Source organism: Tenrec ecaudatus, chromosome 14 (genome assembly GCF_050624435.1).
Source record: "Tenrec ecaudatus isolate mTenEca1 chromosome 14, mTenEca1.hap1, whole genome shotgun sequence".
Taxonomy (NCBI): Eukaryota; Metazoa; Chordata; class Mammalia; order Afrosoricida; family Tenrecidae; genus Tenrec; species Tenrec ecaudatus.
Window position 1 is genome coordinate 1,414,705 of NC_134543.1, and position 7,075 is coordinate 1,421,779.

General features: G+C 52.1%; 1 protein-coding gene across 12 annotated transcripts in view; it reads right to left on the bottom strand.

Annotated features, from left to right (window-relative positions):
- KLC1 (kinesin light chain 1) overlaps positions 1 to 6,726 on the bottom strand; it is a 47,088-nt gene extending 40,362 nt beyond the window's left edge. For 6 of the 12 annotated variants that reach the window (XM_075531149.1, XM_075531146.1, XM_075531148.1 and 3 more), the window contains exon 1: positions 6,090 to 6,416. The gene's annotated coding sequence lies outside the window, so the exon portion shown is untranslated. Of the gene's footprint in view, positions 1 to 6,089; positions 6,417 to 6,640 lie in introns of those variants that run through there. The other 6 variants (XR_012779700.1, XM_075531151.1, XM_075531150.1 and 3 more) reach the window with 2 other exon arrangements.
- Between the last annotated feature and the right edge of the window lie 349 nt (positions 6,727 to 7,075).

Below are 7,075 nucleotides of genomic sequence, written 5' to 3' on the forward strand. Positions count from 1 at the left end.
CACAGCATCTTATGGCTGTGACCACCGTCTCCAGCTAGACGATCGGCACCATTTTCCAGTCAACCTCATTTCAGATCTTGATCACTCTCACAATTTAAGCATCTGTGCTATTGCCCACTTCATAGACTAGTGTCATCATCACTCTCCTGTATCCTGGAAAACCCCAAGCATGTGAGACTCATTTGATTGGATCAGAGCTTGATTGTGGTGGCCTGGGCCTAAACCTTGAGACTCATGCGCAAAATAAATGGGGGCAGGCAGGAGACTGCCCTTCCCCAATCCCAGGCCTTTATCAAGTACTCAAAAGGTCCCACAGGTGTGATGAAGGCCTCACGTCAGCCAGGCCCCTGAGAACCTTTAAGTCAGATCCTGAGTCGGACATCAATGGCTCTAAGATTTGGTGTAAAGAGGGGTAGGAACGAGGGATGGTCACCTCTTCCCACTGGCTTTAAAGATGGAGCCCTTAAGCCCCAGTGACAACCAGCCAGGAGGAAGTGTGGGCTTCAGTCCTACAAAAGTTGATCTGTCAAAAAAATGAATTAAAACAAAAACAAACTGTCACCATCAGGTGAGCCTAGAAGAGGCCTGACCCTGGGAACCCATGCAATGTTAAGTGGGGACCATGCTAAGCCAAGTTCATGGTCAACAGAAAACTGCATCCAACATCATACTGAACAAGTGTTAGAACACAAGTATCTTCAGAGAAAAGGAGTACAAATATCCCTCATCCGCTCTCCCATTTGGTCACCATACTGACAAGCCCTTTGTGAAGACAGTGACATAACAGAAAACATATCACCCGCTGTCGTGATAAGGACAAGGGCGCCATCAGTGTCATGGCTTCTGCCAGGTCTAATCAAGCCCTGTGAAGACTACAGAATCCTGCAGTGCCCACGCAGGAACGAAGGGTTCATTTTCTGTTTTGAACTTTTTGTTGAAATCATGGAAGACACTTTGAATGAAATAAAAAATTTTGTGCTAACACCTGGGTTTTGATCTAATTAGTGGGACATCTATGCCCCACGGGGTTTCTAGTGCAGAGGTCAGTGGGATCAGACCTGTTTCTTTAGATTAACGCAGCTATTCAGAACCCCACCAGATGGCAGCATACACTAAAAGTGGGATAAGAGCTTCCCACTAAGCCCCAGAGACAGGAAACTTAAGAGGGCACTCTAAGTCCCACAGGTCACAAAGGGGTTGAAAGCCTGAACTGTGAAAGCAAAACTACATGTTAGAATTCTGACTATTTAACAGCTTGTGGCTTTAGTTTAAATAAACTAAATTGTCCTAACTTCAATTTCCTTAAGAGAAAGAATAGAAGTGGTTTCATTGGCTGGGTTTTAGATCACCAAGCTTTTCTTTCTGGTCTGTCCCAGTCTGGATGCTCTGCTGAAACCTATTTAGCACACACATCCCTCTGACTGCTGGGTAGTGGAGTACACTGGCCAGGAATCAAACGCTCGGCTCCCATGTGGAAGGTGACGCTTCTACCAATGACCCTGGCCCACCCAAGGTAATTACCGCACATGTGGACATAAGTTCACTGTTTCTCATTCTATTATTCGTGCTATAGCAAAGCAAACTGCAGGAACACAAAGTCTTCAGTGCTAAAACATGAGGTCCAGAGGATGCAACGCAAGTCAGGGGCCAACCAAAGGGTTAAACTGAAGTAACATTTTTTAGACGCAAGAAAACAACACCTGCTCTACAGATCTACAGAATTTCACTTAAAATATTCTCAGATATGAAAATAACAATTTAAAGGGCTTAGGTGGAGAGCAAGTGCTTTGAGAATGATTGGGGCAGGGAATGTATGGATGTGCTTTATACAATTGATGTGTGTATATGTATGGATTGTGATAGGAGTTGTGTGAGTCCCTAGTAAAATGTAAAAAAAAAGAGGAGAAAAAAAATGATTAGAGCAAAGAATGTACAGATGTGCTTTATACAATTGATGTATGTATAATAGGTGTGAACTGTGATAAGAGTTGTATGAGCCCCTAATAAATTGTTAAAAAAAAACAAACGATCAAGGGATCAGGTGGGGGGGGGTAAGGGAAACCGAGCTGATTCCAGGAACCCAAGTGGAAGGTAAATTTTGAGAATGACGAGTGCAATGAATGTATAAGGGTGCTTTGCTCAATTGATGTATGTATGGATTGTGATAAGAGTTGTATGAGCCCAATAAAAAGATTTATTAATTAAAAAAAAAGAAAATAACAATTTATAAATTATCAAAGGTTTGTGAGGGAAGGAGGGCGGGGTGGGGGTGGAGCGAAGGGAAAAGATGAGCTGATACCAAGGACTCAAGAAAAAAGAAAATGTTTTGAGAATGATGGCAACAAATGTACAAATGTGCTTGACACAATGGATGGATGTATGGATTGTGATAAGAGAGAGTTGTAAGATTCTCCAATAAAATGAATTATAAAAAATAAATAAATAAAATATTCTCTCTGATATTCATTTATCTACTTTAAATGACTTTCAACTGCAACTTGAATTTTTGTTCAAACTAAAGCACCGCTCGTTTTTGATCCAAGAGTATCCTGGTTTCCCCTGACTGACAGCACAGACAGTCCGTGAAACCTTCTGGGGTGAAGCAGCAGGTCCCATGGGAAGCAGCAGCAATCATGTGAGGCAAAAGTACCGACCGGGTCACACGGAATAAACCCTGAAACAACACAGTGCTCACCATCACAGCTCAGAGCTCCGGGAGCTTGACTCTGGGCAGCGGAGAGTGGTACCTGGGAACTGAGCTTGAGGTCCCCTCTCACTGTTGCGTGTGCCTCTTCCTATAGTTTAAACCCACCCGCTGGTTCACAGGTAAGGAGGCTGTCTGCTCCCTAACCTGCACCCTATAGGTCACCACAGAACTGTCCCAGTGTGTACAAGCCTATAAATATTTACAGAAGCATACAGCCTCACCTTTCTCCCTTGGGGCAGAATGTTCACAGTCCAGTGCTTAACCCAATGCGCCATCTGGGAGACCTTATTATTCTCAGTCAAAACCTAAAAGGTAACTTCCTGGAAACCAAAGGCTAGAGAGATTTTTTTCAGTCAATGCCTACCTTGACCCCTGGGTCACCCCAGACTCTAGCAAGGTCACTGGACACCACAGGCTTTCAACCAATGTGATGGACGGGCTATTGCAAAGCTCTCTCCAGCCTAGACTCCCTATGTAAGCAGCTGCCTATGAGCCCACCACTATCCTGAAAGCACTTAGAATTGACCGGATTCCAAACCAAGCCCCTCACTTTTCTCCTGCCACTTACCAGATCTCATCGGATGACACCATCCATGAGTCAACCACAACTGAAACCATCCCTCCCCTCCTGACATTCTTGTCCCAGTCCACCCAGCCACCAGCTTAGGTCCAGCCTAGCCCATGCACATACCTCTCTAATTTACTTGTTCCTGTTCCCACAGCCAGTCCCAAGACTAGCTGTCTGCTAGCAGTGCATCCCCCAACAGACACCTACCACTGAAGGCTGCCTTCCCTCCTTCCTTCTTGCTCTCACCTCTCCCCATTTCCTAGCACCCCCTTTCCAGCAGCCCTGGACCATCCTTCTCAGCACAGAAAGACCCTCCTCCTAGCACAGTTGCACCCACGCAGTGGAACCTGCTGTTTCCTGGGCCAGGAGGCTGGCTAAGTGTTGTGGTACTGGATGAACCCACCCAGAGGTCCCTCAGAAGAAAGCTGCCAAAAAGTCAGAGCCTTTGAAGATGCTACGGCGAGTCCAGCTGGTGACAGCTCTGCGCCTGCGCAGCATCGAACTGCTCCTGGGAGAAACAGATGTGTCTTCCAAGGGGCCCTTGGGTGGGTTCTATGGACTAACAGGTGCCTTACTTGGTGGCACCTGTGGACTTCTTAGGAGCCTGGGTGGTGTAGTGGGTTAGTAACCACAAGGCCCGCAGTCTGAGACCACCAGCTGCTCCAAACCTCCAGCTGCTCTGAAAGATGAAGCTGTCCATTCCTGTAAAGTTACAGCCTCAGAAACTCACAGGTGCAGTTCTAATGTCCTACAGGGTCTCTTGGAGTCAGAAATGACTCAATGGCAGTGACAGTGGCCTAATGTGCTAGTACCTACTTAGAAGGAGCCCTGATGGCTCCTGGCAGCAAACCCATAGGTCAGTGGTTCGAACCATCTACCAGCCAGACACTCCACAGGAGAGAGATGTGGCAGTCTAACTCTGTAAAGGCTACAAGCCTTGGATACCCAGGAGACACTGTCCTATGTCCTCCACAAGCCGGAACCAACATAAAAGCATATCCTAATATGCTTAGCCCTGCCCTTTGGCTGGCACTCAGCAGGCATTCAAGCCCACACTTGCACAACCTTAATCTGCTCATCAGTGTCCTTCTATCCCCTGCAATTTAGCAACTCCTATCATCATTTAGGATATACTGATAAATTTAGGAATATTATTGATCAAATCTTTGCTTTGTACCACAGTCCACTTACATATAAAGCCCGAAGAATCATCAATACAAACTAACACTACATGCCTCACCAAAGAGAAGCCACTCCAGTCATATTAGAGATGGCTAATTAAATGTTTGACCAGCATGGCCTGAGGATGATGTTATAAATATCCTAAAGAGCCCTTGGCAGAAAAAAAAAAAAAAGTCCCTACACGAAGACAAAGCTACTCAAAATACCTACAAGCGACTCTGCTCTACACATTTTCTCGTACACAATTACATGCCTTCATCTTCTTTGCCACCTTATAAAGCCAGCTGAGGGTTGTGGAACTACTGAAGGGTCTGTGCCGCATGCATTTCTTTATGCCTGCTGAGAAAGATAAGCTACGGCCAGGGGAGGCTGCCTGGTGCTAGCTGCAACATGATGTCATATTCTGTGGTGACCTGGGAGAAACTGGCTCTAGGAGGGCCTCCCCACCCCACACACACAGAATTCCACACAACCTGAAAACGTTAGGGTCAAGGATAACTGTATCCTTACAAACACTTAGAAAACAGACGATCAATGAGTCAAATTATCCTCCTAACGGGCTTGTTGCCAGGCCATGAAAGAAAGAAAACTGCATCGGATGCTTTAGGAAGCCTTCCAAGTTCCTAATGTATTTCTCACTGAACTATTACAATGTACGCCTCGCTACGACTCCAACCAAGGGCTTAGTCATGCTATGCAGAAAGGCAGTCTTGGAATTAAACTCATGCAAAGACCAGACAGTTTACATCTCAAAATTTTTGCTCATATTTCTCCCGACTGAGAAAGCACCCCGTGGCAAGTGCTCCGGATCACATGCTGACTTGTCAATTCTTACTATGGTCTTGGGATAGGAAACCGAACCGGCAGCAGCCATGCTAGCGGGCGGCATCTGGAGAGGACCTCCGAATCGTACAAAGCCATGCAAGCCACCACGCATTCATGTTACTTTTTAACATTTTATTTTCATTTTTGCTTAAAGGGACGGGGTGTACCCAATTTGCAACCGGAAAGTACACTGGGGCGGAACCCTTCGCGGCGGCTTCCAGCGGCCTCCCGGAGCTGGAAGCCGGGCGGCTCCCGCGGCCCGCCCGAGATGACAGGCGCGCCGGCTCAGGGCGGTGCCGCGAGGGCGGGGCGGAAGGAAGAGGGGCATCTGGACAAAGCGACCCAGCCCCAAGTCCTCCTCCCCGCCCCCCGCGCGGGGCCGAGTCGGGGTGCGGGGCGCAATGGGGGTGCGGGTCCAAGGCAAGGGACGGACCGAGAGGGTCACGGAAGGGGGATGCGGGCTACGACCAAGGAGGGGGCAAGGGATGTATCTGGGGAGCCGACCGGAGGCAGAGACGAGGAAAGCGGGGTGCAGATGCAGCGAGGCTGAGAGGGGAAGGGACGGAGCTGCGGGGCGAGACCAGAGGGAGGGGAGAAAGAGGGGTCCCGGAAGGGAACGGGCAGCCCAGGGCTTTGAGGATCTGACGCGGGAGTCGGGGACACGGGGCAGTGAGAGGGGCCGTGACGGGGACGCGGGGCAGTGAGAGGGGCCGTGACGGGGACCCGGGACCGGGGTCGGGGCGGTGAGAGGGGCCGGGACAGGGACGCGGGGCCCAGGGCCCGCCCCGACGGCGCCGCCGCACTCACCGTCCTGCTCCTGCGGGGCCGCGCTCGCCACGCGCGGGCAGGACGCGGAGGGGCTGCGCCGAGGGGCCGCCGGGCGCGTGCGCGGAGGAGTGATGCGCGGAGGAGCGGCAGCTGGGCCCGTCGCCTCAAGAAGCCGCCTCAGGCGCGGCGCCGCGATCACGAGCGAGGGTCTCTGACACGGCGGCCACCGCCCCGCAGCATCCTCCCCGCCAGCCGCGCTGTCTCTCCGGCTACGCTCCTGGCAGCCGCTGCACTGCAAACCCCGGTTCCACAGCCCGCTTCGCTTCCGCCGCCAAAAATGGCGTCTCCAGCCTCCCGGCGCGGCCAGCCCCGCCCCACAATGCCGCGCGCCGCCACGCCCGCGATGATGTCATCGCGCGGGGCGGGGCCTGCGCGGAACTCCAAGATCGCGACGCCCACACGGAGCCTCACGCGCTAAGGACGGGCCGGGCTGGGGGCGTCCCCGGGTGCGAGAGGTGGGAAGCGACGCCCAGACCCACGCCCCGGCGCCCTAGTCCCTCCAGGCCCGGGGCGAACAGGCTGCTGCTGACCTGCGCGGCCGGCGACGAGCTGGAGGTCCTCTGGCCAGGAGGCCTGTCCCCCCTCTCCAGGACCCTGACCCGCACGCAGGCACTTCGGGAATGGAGCCTGGGCCACCGGCCCCCACCCCCACCCAGCCGCGCCCAGCCTGGCCGTGGCTAGGTCAGCGGGGTGCCCACCAGGCCGGCTGTCGCTCCCTGCAGGCGGCCCGCGGGAAGGGCAGCACTTCCAGGTCAGCGCACTGCGGGCTGACTCAGCAGGCGGCCGGGCTGATGCAGGGGTGCAGCCCGCCTGGAGATAGGTCGCCAGGAGTTCTGTAAAGGGCCAGGGCCAACTCCGCCCCGCGAGCCACCGCCCTCTTCTCCTCGCGGGACCTGCAGGCACCCGCAGCCTTGTTTCAACCAAACTGGTACTCACACGTTAGTCTGATTTACAAATGCAAAGGA